Raw genomic sequence first — 23,328 nt, forward strand, 5'->3', positions numbered from 1 at the left:
ACTTTCTTTTCTGTAGCTCACTGTAAGGTGGTCTCGTAGGCAGCTGATAGTTTGGTATATGAGCTACTTGGCCTGCCCAGCGTAACTGGGGCTGCATCAGGATGATATAGGTACTGGTCAGGCCCACCTATGTAAGGACCTTGATGTCAGGGATTCTGTTTTGCAATTGAATGTTCAGGAGCTTTCTGAGGCAGCCTATGTGGAAATAGGTCAGTTTCTTGTCATGACTTTGGTATGTTGTCTGTGTTTGGCAGGCATAGACAGGGTGGGAAGTTTCATGGCCCTATAAACCTTCAGCTTTGTCTGTAGACTTATGACTTTTCTGTTCCAGACGTTGGTATAAGTCTGCCAAAGACCAGACTTGCTTTGACAATTCTGGAATTTACTTCATCATCAATGATGCTATTCAGGGACACTGTGCTGCCAAGATACATGAACCCGTTCACTGGGTTAGGTTCTTGATCATTGATTGTGATACTTGGCTCAATGTATGATTTCCCTGGAACTGGCTGAAGCATTACTTCAGTCTTCTTGGTGTTGATGGTAAGCCTGCATCAGAAAAATTGTCAACATAGTGCTACATATCATCTTTTGAACCAGCATTGAAGACATAAACTTCAGCAAAAATGAAGTCTCTGATGATGTCTGTCACAACCTTATATTTCGCTTGGAGGGTCCTGAGGTTGAACAGTTTCCCATCAGTGGAATCTGATGCTGATTCCTACCTCACCATCTCTGAAGGCAACATGCCGATAAGCACCAGACTGAATAGCACTGGCACCAAGACGCAACCTTGCTTGACTCCATCTGATACAGGGAAGGACTTGGATGTCTCACCATTGCCATTCATGGATTTGCTGCACTATGGTGACGGATATCCTTTGACATCTATACTTCACCATGATCGTCCACAGACCCTCTCTGCTAAAAGTGCTGAAGGCCTTCGACAGATTGACATAGCAGGAGAAAAAGTCAGTTTTTTGCTCCTGACATTTCCCTGGCAGCAACACCATGCTGATAGTCCCACACTCTTGCCAGAATCCACTCAGGCTCTCTGATAGGAGTCTCTGGTCAAGCTGTGATGTGACACAGTTGAAAAGAAGCTTTATGAAGATCTTGCCTGCAATAGACAACAAGAATATTCATTGATGGTTGTTGCAGGATTGTCAATTACCCTTTTGTTTATACAGGTGGATGATGGATTTATCTTCAAATTCTTGTGGAGCCATCTCTTGCTGCCACATGTGTTGAAAGAGCTGATAGAGCTTTCCTGTTAGCACTGCACCACTTTCCTTGGAGGCCTCAGCTAGTATTGTGTCTGATCCAGGTGCTTTGCCACTAGAGAGCTGAGAGTTTTCTGGGTCTTGGCCAAGGTCAGTGGACCATCCAGTGTTTCACTGACAGTTAGCTGGGGCAGATGATTGATGGTTTTGTCACTTATAGTCGAAGGATGATTCTGTTAAGGTGCTCAGCTCACCTATGAAGAATTTTCTCTTTGTCCATGATCAGCCTGTTCCCATCAGCACTAAGGAGAGGGGATGATCCTGATGATGTAGGGCCATAGATTACTTCTAGTGCAACATTGAAGTTCTTTAAGTCATATTTACCTGCAGAAACCTGAATCTCACCATCTTTATTGCTCAATCAAGTATCCAGCACTTGGTGCAGTTTGTGTTGTACAGTTCTTCGTATGTTCTTGAATGCATCCTTCTTTGAGATGGATTTAGGATAGCTGAAGAAATCTTTATGGGGACAATGTTTCTCATCCAGCAGTTGTTTAATATTGACATAGTTTTCATCAAACCGGTCCTTGTGCTTTCTGGTAGCAGGACCCAGAATCTCTGTAACTGTGTTGTAGATCAGCTCCCGAAGGGTTATCCAAGTGGTTTCCATATTCTGATTCCTAGAGGGGTGGAGTTTAAACAGTCAACAAAAGACTGTTTTATGCTGCTGCTTTTCAGCTTGTAGAGATTTAGCCATTGTGTGGGCATCTCTTGGGCTGGATATGGATGTTCAATTTGGAAACAGTGAGATGGTGGTCTGTCCAGTATTCAGAACCACACATAGATTTTATTACCCTTACATCCTCCCTGTCTTTTTTCAAGATGATGGCATAACCAATTAGATGTCATTGCTTAGAACAGGGATGCATCATAAAGTTCTATATGGGTGGGAAGGTTGAAGATGGTGTTGGAGATCAACAGTTCATGTTTGGCATATGCTTGGTGTAGTAGAAGACTATTGCTGTTGAAGTGACCAACACTATACATATTTCCTAATGATCCCATCCCAGGAGGTATAGTCAGCTTATGGCTGTTAAGGACGATAAGCTTGTCTGGTTTGGGAGCAGTGGCAATAACTCAGTGTGGTTTTTCATAGACCTTGTTCCTGATATCATCTGGGTTGGTCCCGGTTGGGACATAAGTGCTGACGATAGTGTCATGCTTCTAACCATGCAACAGGGGGAGCTTCATGGTCATAAGCCAGTCATTCACACACTTTGGAGGTCCAACAAACTTGCCAGCAATCTCTGTCTCCACTGCAAATCCAATCCCAGCTTCACATCGACCTTGATTTCCTCTTTCACTCCAAGATAATGTGTAACCTGTGCTCTTCTTAAGTAGTTCGCCCTCTCTTGCAAGCCGAGTCTCACTCAAGGTTGGGGTAATATTGATGTTATAATGGGTAACACTCTCCCTATTAGAACAGTTCTCCTCTGTGGTCTGTCAGCTTCCCAACGCTGTCCAACAGTGTGCATTTTCCATGCACTGACGGTGAGAAAAATACAATTTTCCCTTTGATGTATTTTGACCACTGTGATAGGGTACCCACCAACTACAGTAAAAAGGCCAGGAAAAGAATGGAACAGCCCTTTCCTCATACCATGGAGGTGAGCAGTGCATTCCTCAAAGGGTCAACTGCGAAAAGCCATTGCTGCATCATGCTAGTGGATGACAACCCCATGATCTGACCCATCAGCAATTAAACCTGGCTTCCCTTGCCCTTTAAATATATATTATTACAGATTATCTCTCTTGATAGCTTTCTCAAATTAGGCTGCTTGCAGATTCTTGACTTCATCTTACTCTTGCTTCATGATGATATGCAGTCCAATGATGTTAACCTAGAGATTGGTTTATTATCAGCAAGAGAGCTAGTGAAGAATTGGTGTCAAATAAGGCTGCATTATTGGCTCAAATCCTTTCTCATTCTTTTATGCCACAATATTGCATCTTACCTCCAGTAATTTCTCATGGGAGTAAAGCTAAGCTTTAGAGTTTAATGATAGTTTACTAACATGATCCTAAAGTATAATAACTAACTATCTTCAAAAACAATTTTAATTATTCCTCTGTATGCACTAAATTTAGATTTCTGGAAGTTAATTGTCATCATTGTACAGTATATTTGAAAAATTAACTTTCTTTCTATCTGTGTTGTAAACATATGTTGCTAATATTTGCTATTTAGTGTGCTTTATATTGTTATTTGTTTGGTATTAGTCAACTGATTAAATCCAACCACAGTAAGAGGGAATTAAAGGACAGTAAGATGCAAAAAAAAAGTGACTGCTGAAGTTTAATGGCAAAGTGAGAAGTAACGTGTTTCAGACAAGAAAGTAAAGATTAAGGAGTGTGCAAAAAGAGAAATATACTGTAGATGCACTAAATCCTTGAAATAGCAGGGCATGTTGAAAGAGTTGAGTAAAATACATGGGATTCGTAAATGGAGGAATGAAGTATAAAGCAGAGAAGTTAAGTCCAACCTGACTAAGTGCTCATTAGTTCATAACTGGAGTATCTTCGGCCATTGCACTTTCAGAAGATTCAGATAAAATGATCACTGGAGTAGTTCCTAGGAAGACACAGATCAGCTCTAAAGTTCAATTGGAGAAAAAGCTGTTGCTCTCTATAAGGATGGTGAAAATAGATTTAGTCTGAGCTTTCAATATGGAACTATTTAGAACATAAGGGTTAATATTCTTCAAGTTTATGGATTGGGATTGCTCTATCAGGAGGCAACAGACCAAACTTATATACACTCAGACCTAACATAACACTAGCCCGCATAGTGCTGATTTGTTACAACATTGTTATTCAATTCTTTATTGTTCAAATGTTCAAAAAAATGACAAAAATTCATTCTAAGCAACATTTAAAACTTCTCAATGAGAGTGCTTTACATATGGTCAGAGCCAATCACATATTTGTTCATGTTCTGCCTCTCCTGCATGTGTACATGTTCTTGTACCCTCACCAACTTATTCCATTCTTTTCACCCACAATGTCTGGAAAATGGCCTGCAATTTCCAGTGAGGGTAGGACATCTAAGATGTCTTGGAAAAACATTTGCATGGATGTGAAACTGCAAATGATAGGACGTTTGAAAGCTGCTGTGTGTCAGGTTGATGTTGGCTCCTCTTTGAAATTGACTACACCCAACGATCAGAACAATTATTAAAAATGTAGACAAGATAAAAGCTTCTGCAACAATGACCTCAACATTATCATCACCGAAGGTGACTCATTCAAAGAGCCACTTGCTTGAAAAAAATGGAAAATAAACTAAATATATGGGTGGATGACCAAACACAATGAAACATGTCCCTAAACCAGCTTATAATAATGGAAAAGGCAAGAGTATCTTCAATCATATTCAAGAAGAAGAAGGTATATTGGTAACAGTTGCAGCTAGCAGAGGTTGGTTTGATAGATTTTAAACAGTGTAGTAACCTGCATAGCGTCCGTATCTCTTGTGAAGTGGTGAGTGCAGACAGCAAGGCAGCCCAGGATTTTCCTACACCACTGAAGGCTATAATCAAAAAGGACAATTATCCTCTCGAGCTTGTCTTCAATGCAGATGAAAAGGGCCTATTTTGAAAACAAATGCATTCTCGTACTTTCATTTCCCGAGAAGAGAAACGTGTGTCTGAGCCCCAAAGGACCAGTTAACTCTCTCGCTAGGAGGCAATGCTGAAGGTGACTGAGCATCACTCTGAAACACCACGAGCAATAAAAGGCATTTTAAAGTCAAGTAAAACAGTGATTTGGAAGTCAAACAAGAAAGCCTGGGTGACAATTATTTACCAAAATTGGTTTGTTTTACATCTTTGTTCAGCAATAAAGCGGTATTGTGAGGAGCATGACCTTGAACCTAAAGTATTGTTGTTCCTTGATAATGCCCCAGGTCACCCTGAGAATCTTGACACACTTCGGACCTGCATTCCTTTAGAAGTGGTTTACCTTCCACCCAACACTTCTTCATTACTCCAACCAATGGATCAAGTAATAATATCAAAGTTAAAGCCTACTACCTTCGTAGCACATTCAAACAACTTATAGAGGAGACAAAAGGTCAAGACAAACAATCCATCAAGCAATTTTGGAAAAACTATGACATCATGACGGCTGTAATCAATATTAGAGCAGCCTGGGATGAAGTAACTTCAAACTGCATGAATGGAGTGTGGAAAAAGATATGGCCAGGAGCATGTAACAATATCCTAGGATTTCAGGCAGAACCAGACACCCAAAACATCACGGAACTGGCGATTATAGTGGGATTAGAGGATGTTAGTGATGGTGATGTTGAACAGTTACTGCATTCTAATGGTGAGAGCCTTAATAATGAAGAACTTCAAGAACTGGTAAAGCAACGCATCCTGGCTAAATCACAGGACACGGATGCAGAAGAGGAAACACCAGCAAGATACATCATCACAAAGTTTCTCAGCACTAGCACCACCAAATAATCGATAATGATCCTGATTGGGAGCAAAGCAATAAGGCAAAGAGAGGTGTTCTCGACATGCTTTCCTGCTACTGAAAACTGCTTCATGAGAGGAAATTTAAGAAAAGGCAGTCAAATCTCGACGCCTACTTGAAGAAAAAGCCAAAGTGAGAGGAGGACCCACAGCCTGGTCCCTCCTCTAAGACGTCACCACCTCCCACCTCCATCTGCTGCTGTTGCGATATGTTGCTGCTTCACTGATCTACCGGTTAGGCCTATTTGCGTGTTTGTTACTCCACGAATTACTGTGTATACATAAAATAATACATCATATACCTCGGGTTTGATTTTTTTTTAATCGTGTACACATGTCCATTTATGTAATGGTATAGTAAACCCGCATAGCACTGATTTACATAGCGCTCCACTTGTGAGGAATGCATCGTCAGCACTAAGCAGGGTCTGAATGTACATATAAAAAAAATGGATGGTGGAAATCTGGAATGAATGCTAGGAAAATTGTGGAAGTGGAAAGCTGAATGGGCAGCATATGTGTAAAGAGATACAGTGTTAACATTCTGATTAAAATTTTACTGTGATTTGCCTTCCATTTATATTACATGATCAACATATTTCAGACATTCTGTTGATGAAAAGGTAGCCTTCTCTGCTGTACATAATTCTGTGATATGAGCATTTCTTAACCACATTCAATGTGCACTGTAATATTTCTCATTTAGAGGAGAATTGTAGAGCATGGGTCAAAACTAAGTGACAAGCAAATATTTTCATGAACGAATATAAATCTAAAACAAACTATAAGTGAATCAAAAGTAAAGGAGAAGTCCAATGTGTACCTTGAAATATGATGTGCTTCCATTTCTGTTCAATATCCTCCCCAATTATAATGAAAATCAATGAACCGAATGAAGTTGGAGAGCACTTTACAAGCCTTAGATTGCTTCCATTAAGTCAATCATTACAGAATGATTTAGACTCAGCATGCTGACAATATAGGCATGAATACCCTGCAAGTTAAAAATGAAGTCTCTTTGTAATCTCCAAACAGGCTCACAAAGCATATCCTGCCTCTCAGTCAGTAGAACCACAGCTGGATTCAGCGAGTGCCTGAGCAATCTAAAAACTATTATGAACCTGAAAAAAAACCCATCAGCCCATGACTGGAAAAAGTAAAGGAAAACATTTTTTTAAGCGATCCATTTTAAGCAACACAAATTCAATGAAGAATTTCTAAGGTGTTGGTGAAATTTTGTAGTTGTAATCTAGTCTGACACATTTTGGAACTTCTGTCGCATAATTAGGAATCTGACAGCTATGTATTAAAGGAGTATGTTATCAGAAGTTAGGCTTTTGGCTTTGTCTGTCTTGAGAATCCGAAATTACACTTTGGCTCATAACAGCTAATGTGTAAGTGAAAATGTTAAGGAAATGAAATTTATACCTTTCACAGAAAAAGTTTCAAGGCAGTTTACAAGAGTGATATCAACCATAACTTGAATAGTGATACCAAACAGAGCTCGACAAACTGCTAGTCAAATCAATAAGTTTGTATCAACCTTTTAAAGGGAAGAGAAGGGAATACAGCAGAGAAATAGAAAGATTATGGAGAGAATAACAGAGCACAGATACTCAGCATCTAAAGACAGAAGTGCCACAGCTGGAGTGATTGACAGCAAATTGGAAAAGTGTTGAATGAGGTATCTCGGTCACAGGAGTTATAAGAATACAGAGAACCACTTGGCATTCAGAATCAAAAGCAGTTTTAAACCATGAGGTAATATAGGGATTAAATGATCACAGAGCTGGCGGTTTCATAGTTTGCATGTGCTAAGAGAGGAAAAGCAGTTTTGTCCGAACCCTGCAATCATCTAGAATTATGTGAGAAGTAGAAATGGAATATCTTGGAATATTCAAGTCAAGCATATGTGATGGCTTCATCAGTTGATGCAGATGAAGATTTGGGAGAAGTAGAAATAGACTGAGAATGTTTTGGTCTCTCAATATTTTGATGGAGTATATTTTTAAGCTACCATTCAATCACTATATGCTGTGTTATATGACATGGGATCATGATCTTTACATGACCATGATTTGTTCTTGGCAATTTTTTCTACAGAAGTGGTTTGACATTACCTTCTTCTGGGCAGTGTCTTTACAAGATGGGTAACCCCAACCATTATCAATTCACTTCAGAAATTGTCCAACTGGCGCAGTGGTCACGATATGCACCAGCTGCTCATACGACCATCCACCAATTGCGCCCGTGGCTTCACGTGACCCTAAGTGGGGGGCTAAGCAGGTGTAATACCTTGCCCATGGGGGACCTGAAGCTAGCAGAGAAAGAGCACCTTACACCTTCTTTGGTAAAAATCTATATCCACCTGTCTACCCAAATTTTAGACAACTAATACCATAGGTCCACATGGTACAGGAGCATATTTAGGCCATTTGGCCCATGGCTATTCCATCCCAAACTATTGTTTCCCTTTACAATCACAAACCTATCAATACCTGCCTTGACTACATCAGTGAATTGACCTCCGCAGTCTGCAGTGTCACCAAATTCTACAGACTCATTACCCTCTGGCGCAATAAATTACTCTCAGTTTTAACGAGAGACCCCTTTATTTTGAGCCTGTGCCCTTCTGAGCAATGGAAGCATCATTTCCATATCTACTTTCTCCAGCACTACTCAAAGCAATGCTGGATATCACAGAGGAGTATGAATGTAGACACAGAGGCAGTGGGTAGTTTTAAAAAGAACAGGATGCTATCACCATAATTTCAGATTGCAATTGTAACACAACTAATCAGCTGAGCAATACGCGAAGGGGAAGAATGGTGCAGCAGTATAGAGGGAGCTAATGGTAGAGTAAGAGGACTGGGAGTTGGACTGTGTCCAATCAGTGAGAGAGAAAACAAGGAGAAGTGATGATTTCACTTAGGTTCCCAGTTGAAGATTAAAAAAGGCAGTGATTCGCAGCAGCTTCTGGAGTTGGACTGTGCCCAAATTAGTGAGCAGGAATACGAGCAGAATCAACGATTTCACTTAGGTTCACGGCTGAAGATTTAAAAAGGCAGTGCTTCGCAGCAGTTTTGAGAGTTGGGCTGCATCCAATCAGTGAATGGGATTCATTAGAATGGGTGAATGAAAATAAGGCAAGGGCAGGTGGAGCAACAATTGTGTGAAGGGCCAGTATTGGAGTGACTTTGGCTCACCAGGCTTAGGCGAGGTAAATATCTGGTAAGTTTCTTTGTCTTCTTCTTTATTCCAAATTCCTCATCTGTTCAGGCACAGTTTGTAGAGTGAGAATGACTCCAGGGGCAGTGCTTTTTCTACCAGAGCAACAGGTCTGCAACAGGTACCATTTTATTGCGTCTTCACACCACCCTGGAAAATCTGGACAGTAAGGATACATACAGAGCCTTTTAAATCTACTCCTCAGCTTTTTTCCCTCCAGTGCTGCTGAAGGGTTTCGGCCCGAAATGTCGACTGTACTTTTTTTCCATAGATGCTGCCTAGCCTGCTGAGTTCCTCCGGCATTTTGTGTGTGTTGCATACACCAGGATGCTCTTTATCAATTATATCATTTAATACAATCATCCTCTCAAAACTAATCAATAAGCTCCAACACATTGGCCTCAATACCCCCTTGTCCAATTGGATCCTGGATTTCCTCACTTGTAGACCCCAGTCAGTTTGGATTGGCAACAACATCTCCTCCACAATCTTCTTCTGCACAGGTGCACCACATGGCTGTGTGACTCACCCCTTCCTGCTCTATTCTCTTTACACCTATGAATTTGTGACTGAGCACAGTTCCAATACCAACTTCAAGTCTGCTGAAGATATAACTGATGTGAGCCATGTAAAAGGTGGCGATGAATCAGCATACAGGAGGGAGATTGAAAATTTAGTTGAATAATGTCATAACAATAATCTCTCATTCATTGTCAGCAAGACCAAGGAACTGATTGTAGACATTGTAGAAACTGACTATAGACGTTGCCATTACTAGAGAGGAGGTGTTTGGGAAACTGAAAGGTTTGAAGGTAGATAAGTCACCTGGACAGATGGTCTACCTCCCAGGGTGCTGAAAGGTGTGGCTGAAAAGATTATGGAGGCATTGTTAATGATCGTTCAAGAATCAATTGATTCTGGCATGGTTCCAAAGGACTGGAAACTTGCAAGTGTCATTCCACTCTTCAAAAGGGAGAGAGGTATAAGAAAGGAAATTGTAGGCCAGTTAGTCTGAACTCATTGGCTGAGCAGGTGTTGGAGTTGATTGTTAAAGATGTTTCTCGGGGTACTTGGAAGAACGTGATAAAATAGGAGGAAGTCAGCATGGTTTCCTTAAGGAAAACATCTGTCTGGCATGTATGTTGGAGTTCTCTGAATAAATAAAAAGCAGGGTAGACAAAAGTAATAAGGTGAATATTCTGGTTTGAATTTTTAGAAGGCTTTTGACAAGGTGCCACAATGAGGTTAGGAACCCATGGTATTATAGCAAAGATACTAGCATGGATAGAGCATTGGCTGCTTGGAAAATGTGAATGGCAAATGTACGGGGTCTTTCTTTTGTTACATTTAAAATGGCGATTTTGTTATGTTAATCTGTGGAATGCGGCTTTGTTGTGTTTTAACGCTGCAGAGAGTTTGCGCTAGCAGCTTATTGTGGTTTAGAGGGTGATAAGAGGGTGCTATTAGCCAATGGGTGGTTACGTATCGTTTTGTTTTCGGATGCCATGTTGTATGATATGACTGTGGACTAGTTTTGGCGGGGAGTCGGGAGGAGAGACGAGGAGGATGGCAGACGTGCGGAGAGGCTCCGGTCGATCACTTCGGGTGGTCCCGAACCGTGGGTCGACGGAATTCGGGTGGTCGTCTGACGTCGAATTTGAGCTCCAACGGTAGCGCGCGAAGAACTTGGACGTTGATAAGTGTTGGCGCCTTTTTTTTTCCCATTACTTTCCTCTCTGTATCAAATGTATATTAATGCCCTAGAATTAGTAATATCTATAAAGTGTATGTGTTAAAATTTACTGGGTGTGCTGGCTGATGATTGATGTTTGTGATTGATTCGGGCGACGATTGACCCTGAGGGGACTGTTGAAGCAGGTGCTGGGCGGGATTTCCCCTAGACATTCACGAGCCAATATAACGGAACGTTACAAGTGGGGGCTCGTCCGGGATTTGAATTTTTTTCGGGAAAGTTGTACTTGTTGTTGTGGTAAGTGGTGTGAAGATGGAGCGAGATAAGATTGTAAGTTGGTGTGAAATGGAGGAGGTACCGGTGAATCATGCGTGTGTGGTAAGCGGGGTCGATTATCGCATTCCGGCAGAGGTACTGGTGCGAGGGTTGAGTTTGATTAAAGGTATCGGGCAGGTAGAACTTGTAGCTAGAAGGGGTGGGAAAGAACTGGAAGCTAGCTGGATGTTGGTGCGGGCCAGTGCCGACGTCATGACTTTAGAATTACCAGCGACAGTCCACGTCCAGGGGGAGGCGGGGCCGTGGGGTCTCCACACTCTCCCCGAGGACGCAAGTGAGGAGGTGCCGGAGGAGGAGGAGCTAGATGAGGCCCCCGGCCGGGTGCCCGTAGCAAGAGGTAGAGGTGTGGAGTGGGAAGGTTTGGCCAGGCCTCGCCCCCATGGGCTTGAGGAGACTGCCGAGTTAACGGCTGCCATTACCTCCCTGGCAAGAAGGGTTGAGGTGCACCACCCGAAGCTGAGAATTTTCTCGGGAGCCAAGCCCACCCCGGAAGGGAAGGATGACTATGAGACCTGGGTTGAAGATACATCCCAATTGTTAGAGGTGTGGCCAGTTTCGGATGAGGAAAAGAGACAGCGATTGGTGGAAAGCTTAAGGGGCGGGGCGGCCCGGGTGGTCCGCGATCTGAGAGCGGCATGCCCCTTGGCTTCCCTATCGGAGTGTTTAGACGCTTTGGAGGAAGTGTTTGGACTGTCAGGGGATCCCTGGCGGCATTTAGCAGAGTTTCAACGGATGGGGCAGAGAAGAGGGGAAAAGCTCTCCGACTATGCTTTCAGGCTGGAAGGAAAGCTTACGGGGTTGCTGCGACGAGGTATAGTGAGGGAGGACGATGTGGCGGAGTTAAGGATGAGCCAGATATGTAGCGGTTCCCGGGAGGATGACAGGGTGGCTTGTAGTGTACGGCAGTCATTTAAGCAGAGCTCCCCTCCATCATTCGGACGGCTGATCCGAGAGGTACGGGCCGAGGAGTGTGCTTTGGGCCGACCAGGGCGCTCGGACCCTCAGAGACGGTCTTCAGTGGTTCAGGAGGTGGTAGCCGGGATGAGACCAGAGAAATCCAAGGGGTCCTCGGGGGCCCGTATTGGGAGGAGAGAGGCGGCGAGTAGTGGGTGCTATAACTGTGGGATAGATGGGCATTTCCGCCGGGAATGTGAGTGGCCGGGGGCGTGCTACCACTGTGGGGAAGCTGGCCACTTGCGGAAGGATTGTGAGAGACGAGATGCGCCGAGGGGGGAGGGCCCCCAGGCCACCAAGAAGGGAGAGGTGTCGGGAAACTTAAGAGAGGCTCAGTGAGGGAACGGACTGGAGTCTCGGGAGGAACACGTTCCCAGAAAACCTCTATGGAACCCCGGAACGAACAAGCCCAAATTCCTGATGGACTGGTGGGGCCCCGTTCCAGCGTGTTCCTACGGATAGAGGGAATGTTTGCAAAAGCCATCCTTGACACCGGGTCGCAGGTTACCTTACTGTACCGGTCGTTCTACAACAAATATCTGAAGCATTTGGCAGTAACTCTGTTTAACGCATTGGAGATTTGGGGCATAAGTGATGGTGATTACCCGTACGATGGATACTTGTCAGTGAGATTGGAATTTTCAGAGGGAGATGTGGGAGTATCGGAAGCCTTTGAGACGCTGGTGTTGGTTTGTCTGGACCCGGTGGAGACCGGTGGTGCTGCCCTGTTGGTGGGGACTAACTCCCCTCTGGTGTGACGGCTCTTGGGAGCCTGTAAGAAGAAGGGGGGGGGAGAACTTTCTGGAGACCCTCTCGGTACACCCCGTGTTCCGAGCAGTGTACGAAGAAGTGAGTGACCCCCAGGGGCTGGACCCGGAGTACAAACGAGGGACGGTGTGGTGCACTCAGGCGAGGCCTAAGGTGATACAGCCAGGGGAGGCGGCATTAGTGATGGGAACCCCCAGATTCCCCGGATTACCGCCGGAAGAGGCCCTGCTAGTAGACGCCCCCGACGACCTGGAAAGGGAGTCCTGGTTCCCGGCTGGGGCGCTGGTGAGACCTGAATTGCAGAGGCCCTCAGCTGTACAGGCACGGCGGACGGGGGTGATGATACGGAACATAACGGAGAGGGAGATCACCTTTAAGCGCGGGATGCCCCTCGCGCACTTGTTCCCGGTGACGGTGATGTCCAGCGCCCCCGTGAAGCCCACTGGAAGAGAACTATTGGGAAATGGGGGGCGGCTGACTGAGGAGGCCTTTAATTTTGAAAACTCCCCTGTACCGCCGGCGTATAAGAGCAGGCTGGTGGAGAAGATGCTGAAGTTAGGGGATGTCTTTTCTCAGGGCGAGTTTGATGTAGGGTTTTCCAAGAGCACTCGGCACACCATTCGGGTGACAAATGACACCCCGTTTAGGGAGAGGTCGCGGCGGTTGGCCCCAGCAGATGTGGAGGATGTGCAGCAGCACTTGCGGCAGCTGAAAGACGCAGGGATTATCGCGGAGTCCCGAAGCCCCTATGCGTCCCCCGTAGTGGTGGCAAGGAAGAAAAACGGGAAGGTACGCATGTGCGTGGACTACAGGACCCTGAACCGCCGCACTGTTCCCGACCAATATACGGTCCCGAGGGTGGAAGATGCATTGGCCTGTCTGAGTGGTGCACAGTGGTTCAGTGTATTGGATTTGCGGAGTGGGTATTACCAGATTCCGATGAGCGAGACTGATAAGGAGAAGACAGCCTTTATCTGTCCCCTGGGGTTTTTTCAGTTCGAACGAATGCCCCAAGGTATCTCGGGGGCCCCAGCCACCTTTCAGCGGCTCATGGAGCGGACAGTGGGGGACACGAACCTGCTGGAGGTATTGGTGTACCTGGACAACCTGATAGTGTTTGGATCTACGTTGGAGGAACATGAGGAGCGGCTGCTGAAGGTGCTGAGTCGGCTGAAAGAGGAAGGGTTAAAACTTTCCCTGGATAAATGCCAGTTCTGTAAGACGTCGGTCAGCTATGTCGGGCACATAATCTCGCGAAATGGAGTGGCCACCGATCCGGGTAAGATAGCCGCAGTCACCACCTGGCCGAGACCTCAGAAGGTGAGCGCCTTACGCTCGTTTTTGGGGTTTTGCGGATATTACCGGCGATTCGTGAAAGGATATGCGAAAGTGAGTCATCCATTGAACCAGCTGCTGTGTGGCTATCCACCTGTGGGGAGGAGGAGGAAGGGAGACCGAGGGTCGGAGGTACGAGGATACTTGAACTCGGGGGAGCCTTTTGGATTGAGGTGGGATGCTCAATGTGAGGAGGCGTTCCAATCTCTAAAAAGGGCGCTGACACAGGCCCCAGTGTTGGCGTTTGCTGATCCCCGGAAGCCGTATGTTCTACACACTGATGCCAGTCACGACGGTCTGGGGGCTGTTCTGTACCAGGAACAGGGAAACGGATTGAGGCCAGTGGCGTTTGTCAGTCGGAACTTGTCGCCATCTGAGAGAAACTATCCCACTCACAAGCTGGAGTTCTTGGCGTTGAAATCGGCGGTGGTGGACAAGTTGAGTGACTACCTATACGGGGCCCAGTTTGAAGTGAGAACTGATAACAACCCCCTCATTTATATCCTGACTTCGGCGAAGCTGGACGCTACTGGGCACCGGTGGTTAGCAGCCTTGTCTGCCTATGAGTTCAGCCTGAAGTACCGCCCGGGGAGTCGGAACATCGATGCAGATGCCCTGTCTCGTCGGGCGCACGACGAGTCGGGCATGGCCGAGGAGTGGAAGAGTGTCCCTGCCCAGGGAGTAAAGGCCATGTGTCAAGTTGGGAGTGACGGGGAAGTAGGAGCACAGATGGGAACGGATCGGGTAGTGGATCAATTGGGGGCTGACGGTGACGCGCTGCCCACTGTTTACTGTAATGTGACTGCTCTGAGGAACAGGCAGCTGCCGGAGTTGAGTCCCCAGGAAGTAGAGACGGCTCAGCGTGATGACCCAAGCCTTGGCACTATCTGGTACGCGGTTAGCCAAGGTGATATGGGGCAGGTGGAGAAGGCGAAACATGCCTCCGTTCCTCTACTACTGAAGGAGTGGCCCCGGTTGGAGCTGAAGAACCGCATCCTGTACCGGGTCACGTCGCCTCCGGACCACCCCCGGCGCTGGCAGCTGGTCATGCCTGAGAAGTACCGAAAGGCTGTGCTTCAGGCTCTACATGATGATTCCGGGCACTTAGGGGTAGAGAAGACCTATGGATTAGTCAAGGACTGGTTTTACTGGCCCCTGATGAGGGGGGAGGTGGAAGAATACTGTAAGACCTGTAGCCATTGCGTCAGGAGGAAGACCTTGCCTGCACAGGTGGCTCCGTTATCCCACTTGCAGAGTGCAGGACCCATGGACCTGGTGTGTATGGATTTCCTGTCTATTGAGCCGGACACCAGCAATACCGCGAATGTCTCGGTCCTCACGGATCACTACACTAGATATGCGCAGGCTTTTCCTGCTAAGGATCAGAAAGTGACTACAGTGGCGAAGGTGTTATGGGAGAAGTACTTTGTTCATTATGGCCTTCCCCGGCGGATCCACAGTGATCAGGGACGGGACTTCGAGAGCAGGCTTATCCATGAATTGCTGGATATGCTTGGGGTTGAAAAGTCCAGAACAACCCCCTATCACCCGCAGGGTGATCCTCAACCCGAGAGGTTTAACCAGACCCTGCTGGACATGCTCGGCACCTTGGAGATTGGACGGAAGGGTAAGTGGAGTCAGCACATCGCCCATTTGGTTCATTGTTACAATTGTACTCGCAATGATGCTACGGGGTACTCGCCCTACTATCTGATGTTCGGACGGGAAGCGAGGTTGCCCATTGATCTGTGTTTTGGGACTGAAGCGGGGGAAATACCTTCGAAGCCATGTCTGAAGTACGTGTCCGATATGAGGAGAGAGTTGAAAAGGGCGTACGAGTTGGCTGAGGCGGCAGCCACCAAGCAGAACCAGCGGAATAAAAGGAGGTATGATCAGAAGGTAAAGTTCGTCCAGCTATTACCGGGAGACCGAGTCCTTATCCGGAATTTAGGACTACAGGGTAAGCACAAGTTGGCGGACCGTTGGGCAGCCACCCCATATGGGGTGGAGAGTCAGATGCCGAATCTCCCGGTTTACCGGGTGAGACCTGAGGGCGGGCAGGGGCCTGTCAAGGTACTCCATCGGAACCACCTGTTGCCTCTGGGTCGAGAGGTGAAGATGGACCCAGAGCCCGAATGGGAGTTTACTCCTGGTACGAGGACTCTGCGAGGGGGCGGGGCGCGGGAAGAGCCCGCTGCGAAGAAAACGGGGCCGGTCCCCACCTCAAGAAGGGATACATCATCGGAAGATGATGATTCGGACGTGTGGTACCAGCTTCCGTTCGCTGATTCCCCGGTGCCGGGAGAAGAGACTCTTGGCCCTTCCATCACTGAGTCAGGGGAACCGAGGGAGGGTGTTGCAGAGCCGCCTGTATTACAGCCGGGATTGGGGGAGGAGAGGGTGGAGGCAGAACCCGAGCCAGAGGGCTCACCGGGGCAGAGGGATCCCGGTGAAGGGGAAGGTCTGTCAGATAGGCTCGAGGGGTCAACTGGGGTGTCTGAACAGGGAGAGACAGCAGAGGAAGTCCAGAGGCCTCAGAGGAGTAGGCATCCCCCAGAAAGACTCACTTATATAGCGCCGGGAGAGCAGGATGTGATCTCTACTGCCCTGCAAAGTTATGTCACTGCGTTATGCACCTGGGTTGGGTTTTGTGTTTTACAAGGAGTACTAGTGAATTCTGTTAACGTCATGAGGGCATGACTTTTTTAGGTGGGGGGAGAGTGTACGGGGTCTTTCTTTTGTTACATTTAAAATGGCGATTTTGTTATGTTAATCTGTGGAATGCGGCTTTGTTGTGTTTTAACGCTGCAGAGAGTTTGCGCTAGCAGCTTATTGTGGTTTAGAGGGTGATAAGAGGGTGCTATTAGCCAATGGGTGGTTATGTATCGTTTTGTTTTCGGATGCCATGCTGTATGATATGACTGTGGACTGAGTTTTGGCGAGGAGTCGGGAGGAGAGACGAGGAGGACGGCGGACGTGCGGAGAGGCTCCGGTCGATCACTTCAGGTGGTCCCGAGCCGTGGGTCGACGGAATTCGGGTGGTCGTCTGACGTCGAATTTGAGCTCCAACGGTAGCGTGCGAAGAACTTGGACTTTGATAAGTGTTGGCGCCTTTTTTTTCCCATTACTTTCCTCTCTGTATCAAATGTATATTAATGCCCTAGAATTAGTAATATCTATAAAGTGTATGTGTTAAAATTTACTGGGTGTGCTGGCTGGTGATTGATGTTTGTGATTGATTCGGGCGACGATTGACCCTGAGGGGACTGTTGAAGCAGGTGCTGGGCGGGATTTCCCCTAGACATTCACGAGCAAATATAACGGAACGTTACACAAAAAAGGGAGCCTTTTTTGGTTGGTAGCTGATGACTAGTGTTGTTCCGGAGTGACTGTACTGGGACCACTCCTTTTTACATTATATGTCTATGATTTGGATGACAGAATGGATGACTTTGTGGCCAAGTTGTGGATGATACGAATGTAGGTGTCACAGTCCCGATGGTTAATTCCCTATTTGCTCCTAATTCTCTTTGATGACGTTACACCTGGTTTCTATCAAGACTTGCAGCATAAGAACCCCGTCTTTGCAGCCACTAGTTGCCAGATCATTGGTTTTGTCTGTGTGGTAATTAAAGTTTCCCGGCCACTTAGGACTGTGTGTTCTAAGTTTTGCTCCAGTACCGAGAATTACCTGTGAAACTCAGTCTTTCGTGTCAAGATCAGTTTTCTAAGTTCTACTCCAGTTCCGAGGTTTACCTGTGAACCCAGCCTCTCCGTGTCAAGACAAGTCTTCTAAAGTTTTACTTCAGCACCGAGGTTTGCCTGCATAACTCCGACTCTTCGTGCTAAGAAGAGATTTGTCTGTCGTTTCCTTTTCTACGCTCCGTGTCAAGATAATTCTGCCTGTCCCCTGCTTTCCTGCTCTCCCTCCTATTTGCCATTCACATCTGAATCCTAACTAAATCCCCGTGCCTGTGTCCTGCACTTGGGTCCGCCTCATTTGTTGCAACAGTAGGTTGAGGGTCAAGTAGCATTGAGGATGTAGATAGGCGACAGAAGGACTTTAAACAGATTAGGAGAATGAGCAAAAATGTGCCAGATGGAATACAATGTTGAGAACTGCATGGTCATGCACATTGATAGAATAAATAAAAACGTGTACTATTTTCTAAATGGAGAAAGAACTCAAAAACCAGAGATGCAAAGGGACTAGAAGACCTCATGCAGGATTCTTTAAAGGTTAATTTGCATGCTAAGTCAGTGGTGAAGCAAATGTATTATTAGCAATCATTTTTGAGAATTCTAGAATTTAAAAACAAGCATGTAGTTTTGATGTTGTTGTGAGCAGTTTTCTTATCCAAGGAAGTATGTGATGACTTGAGAGGGTTCAACAGGAGGTTTATGAAAATAACTCCAGTGTTGAAATGCTTATCATATGAAGAGCATTTGTTGTCTCTGGCACTGAACTCACTAGAATTCAGAAGAATGAGAGGGATCTCATTGAAACATGCGGAATATTGAAAAGCCTATATGAAATGGATGTGGAGAGGATGTTTCCTGTGGTGGGAGATTTAAATCTAGATGACGCACATTCAGAATAGAGAGTAGTTCATTTATCAAAGAGATGAGGAGGAACATTTTAGTCAGAGAGCAGTGAATCTGTGGAATTAGCTCAACATCAACAGCAGTACAAATAATGGACCAATTTCAAAATTGTAATAGCAGGATATTTCAAAACCAAAAGTATAATAGAGTCAGCACACCTTATAAAATTGAAAGTCACACTTGACCAACATTATTGAATTATAAAGAACAGAAGAACAGATGGAGGTAACAATCTAGATACAAAACATGGAATTTAAAATACCTTAATATGGTACATATTGCAGACATAAGAGTAAGCTCAGAACATTTATAATTGGGGCAAAAATATACTGCACTATGTTGACGAACACAGAGATCAGGTGTTAAGGTTAGCTATTCTGACTGACACATCGTATGAAACAGTTCTGCAAAAATGAATACTGAAATAATTCAAAGTTCAAAGTTCAAATTACATATATGTCACCCTAAATAACCCTGAGATTTATTTTCTTGTGGGTATACTCAACAAATCTACAGAATAATAATCATAACAGAATCAATGAATCACTGCCCAACTAGGGTGATCAACCAATGTGCAGAAGACAACAAGCTGTGCAAATACAAAATGAAAGAAATAATAATAAAAATAAATAAGCAATAAACATTGAGACCATGAGATAAAGAGCCCTTGATAGTGTGTCCATTGGTTGTGGAAACATTTCAATGATGGGACAAGTGAAGTTGTGTGACGTTATCCCCTTAGTTCAAGAGCCTGAAGGTTGGGTGCTAATAACTGTTCATGAACATGGTGGTGTGAGTCCTGAGACTCCTGTATCTCTTTCCTGATGGCAGCAGCAAGAAGGGAGCATGCCCTAGGTGGTGGGGGACCCTGATGATAGCTGCTGCGCTGCTGCGAAAACTTTCTATGTCGATATGCTCAATGGTGGGGAGAGTTTTACCCATGATGCACTGGGCCATATCCATTACTTTTTGCAGGATTTTCCATTCAAGGGCATTAGTGTTTCCACACCAGTCTGTGATACTTTCCACTACACATATATAGAAGTTTGGCAAAGTTTTAGATGTCATGCAGAATCTCAGCAAACTCCTAAGGAAGTGGAGACACTGCTGAGCTTTATTTGTATTTGCACTTACCTGCTTGGTCCAAGATAGGTCCTCCAAAATAATGGCACTGAGGAATTTAGAGTTGCTAACCCATTCCCCCTCTGATCATCCAATGGGGAAAGCTTCATGGACCTCTGGTATCCTTCTCCTGAAGTCAACAATCGGCTTCTTTGTCTTACTGACATTGAGCAAGAGGTTGTTGTTATGGCACCACTCAGCCAGATTTTCAGTCTCCCTCCTATATGTTGACTCATCACCATTTTTGATTCAGCCTAAGTCAGCAAACTTGACTATGGCATTGCATTTTTGCTTAGCCACGCTGTCATAATTGTAAAACAAGTAGAGCAGGTGACTAAGCGACAGTTTTGTGGCGCACCTGTGATGAAAGAGATGGAGGAGGTGTTGAGGTCTGCAAGTGAGGAAATTGAGGATCCAATTGCAGTTGTATCCAATGCAGTCTGGACTCAAGTAAATCATAACTTTTGTCTCAATTGCACTTGCTATAATGGTATAACTATTTTTTTTTTATTTTGCTTCCTACTGGAGAGTATCTAATCTACAGGATGATCAAGGAACTGTTTAAACTTCATGATCTCCATTCAAGAGACAAAATCACCCTAACTTCTGATACGTCTTTACAGAACACAAAAATTTATGTGAATGAGAACACTTGGGAAGACGGAGTTCTAAGTCTATGTCTTTCCTATGAATCACAGGAAAGACATTGACATTAATTAAACTTGAAGAAAGTAACCTGCTCCTATGACAAAGCAAACTTATTCCAACAGGATTTGGTAGCACAACCTCAGGGAATATAGATTCCCTCAGAAGACACTTCCTAGAAAAAGGAGACAATGATGATTAAATTCACTATCACCTTTAGTACAGTACAAAGGAGTGATTAGAGACATAGGTCTCCATCTTAGGACCAAATTGACTGGCAGTCAGGCGGTAGTATTACCATCCTCTTTCATGTTTTTAGACATAGGATATGTATAACAAACATTTCAAAACACTGCAATGACACTAACTCTCTTCCCACAAAATCCACCAAATTCACTGGCAGAATAAGTAATTGACTTCAGCGTCCTCTCTTTGGCCAGCTCTCCTCATACTGAGTCGCTGATCAAGTTTTATCAGTAACTGTGTATTAGCCACATGATTTGAATGCCCAGTGCTATGTTTCTAAAACAAACACAGAACTTCAAGCTTCTTCAAAGAATTGAATCCCAGAGATTTTTTTTTGATATTGAAACACCTGTGTAGCACCAGTCTTATTGTGTGTGACAAGTCGCTGCACTCTTTTAGAAAATCAAATTATATTAGGTGCTAATAGGCCATCAGAAGGTTCTAGGTATCGGGAGGAGGCAGTGAATAGAAACCACACACTTCTGGAAATAAGTTTTGTTTATAAGAAAATAACAATATGTACAACATATTTACATGAGCAAGCACAATTCAAAGTTAAGTATTCTGTTCTGGTTCCAAACCTTAGATATCAACAAAAGCCAAATTCCTGTTTTGCTAGAATCAGTGATATTCATTAGAATAACCTTTGTTACTCCAATTTCTTCAACAAATTAGATCTAGTATTATTCCCTATTTAAAAGTTTACAGACTAAACTTTCCTTTTTACTTATCCCTAGTTAGAAAACCAAATACATTGTAGTTAACTTCAGTTTCAGTTCTAGGCAGTATATCTACAAGTTTAAATTCAAGTTCAAAAATTATATATCCACAATTTAACATCTTTCATGACAATTCTCCAACATCACCACTCTTAAACAAAGTAAATCTCATTCAGTAACTTATGAAAAAATCTGCAAAAATAATCAGTTCTTGCAGAAAAATTAAATTCAGATCTTTTGAATGAAAATAAATTTATACATCCAACCATATTAAATACTCTGTGTCATTACACATTTTGTTCCCACGCTGGTTCTTCATCTTGGATAGCTCACCATCTTGTTACTTGGTTCTTTGGAATGAAATAGTTTACCATACACAGAAAGTCAATTCACAAACTTGTACAAAACTTGACCAAATCATTTGGTATGATTTTGCAGAACTAATTCTCAACTACACGGTAGTGATTGTGGACACTGGTCTCTGCCGATATTGTCTCGTTATAGCTATTGCATTTTATAGCTGTAGCTTCAATAAATCTTTTATCACCATTGCCTCTCCTTCAGGGGTTTCACCCTGAGGGTTTCAAGTCAGTAGGGTAAAGATACTCACTACTAATTCAACTCTTAACAATTCATGACTTCAGCTTCTAATTGTTGCTGTGTTTCTCTCCTTGTCAGTCCTGTGTCCAGCCTGCCCTGCTCTCGCATAGCGTTTTTTAAAAATTCTCCTTTATTTTTAAATCTGTAAACCTCATTTTCATCCCTCTGCAGGTAAAACTTTCTAACATTACACCTTTGGGTTTAATTAACGTGGGTTACAATATCCCCTTGAAAAAATGTAACATCCTCACCAATCCATGTATCTAGGGTCCATAGTTACCCAATATGGAAAACTTGCTTTCAGAGAAGATACCAAGGACATTGAGGTGATTTACAAACAGAGAAAGAACATGCAACGCTTCAAAAAAGATGTGGTAAAAATAGATAATGTGCAAAAGAGAAAATGTACAAGGATATTGCCTGCACGGAGGACTGTAATTTTACAGAGAGATTGGATAGGCTGGGCACTGGGTTTAAATCTTACTGGAGTACGGGAAGCTGAGAGGGGAACTTAAAAGGTTAATAGAATTATGATGGCCATGATAAATAGTCATAATCTTTTTGCAAGGGCAAGGGAGCCCAAAACTAGACGCTATGAGCCTAATATGATAGTGAAAAAATATAAAGGAAATCTAATGCATCAATGATGCAGAAGTGGAGATGGTTGAGAGCTTCAAGTTCCTTGATGTAAAAATCTCTCATAACTCATTTTGGTCCAGCCATGTAGTTATTGTGCTAAGAAAACAATCCAGCAACTCTACTTCCTCAAAAAGTTAAAGAAATTTTGCATATCCCCATTGATCCTCACCAGTTTTTTATAGATGCTCCATAGTTGACTTTCTATCCAGATATATCACAGCTCAGCATTGTAACTGCTCTGCTTAAAACCATATGAAATTGAAGACAGTTGTTGACTCTGTCGATACATCAATGTTACTTCAGAAAACCAGCCAACATATCAAAGATCCTTACCAACACTGAACAATCTCTCCCTCTTCTATCAGATAGAAAATACAAACTCTGCAAAACACTCACTACCAGACTCTTTGAACAACTTTTATCCTAATGTTGTAAGACTACTGAACTGACCTCTTATATAATAAAGAACACTAGACTTTTCAATCTTCCTTGTCATGGCCTTTGTTCCTTACTGTCTAGCTTACTATTGTCTACCTCCACCATACATTCTCTACAACTGTAACACTATATTTTGTATTTTTTATTGTTTTTCTCCTGTTCTACTGGAAATATTTTTCCCTTGTTCTACAGGAAACGTAGAGGAGGCTTAACTCAAACACAGAGCAACAGAGACA

The sequence above is a fragment of the Mobula birostris genome, chromosome 10, assembly GCF_030028105.1.
Source record: "Mobula birostris isolate sMobBir1 chromosome 10, sMobBir1.hap1, whole genome shotgun sequence".
Classification (NCBI taxonomy): Eukaryota; Metazoa; Chordata; class Chondrichthyes; order Myliobatiformes; family Myliobatidae; genus Mobula; species Mobula birostris.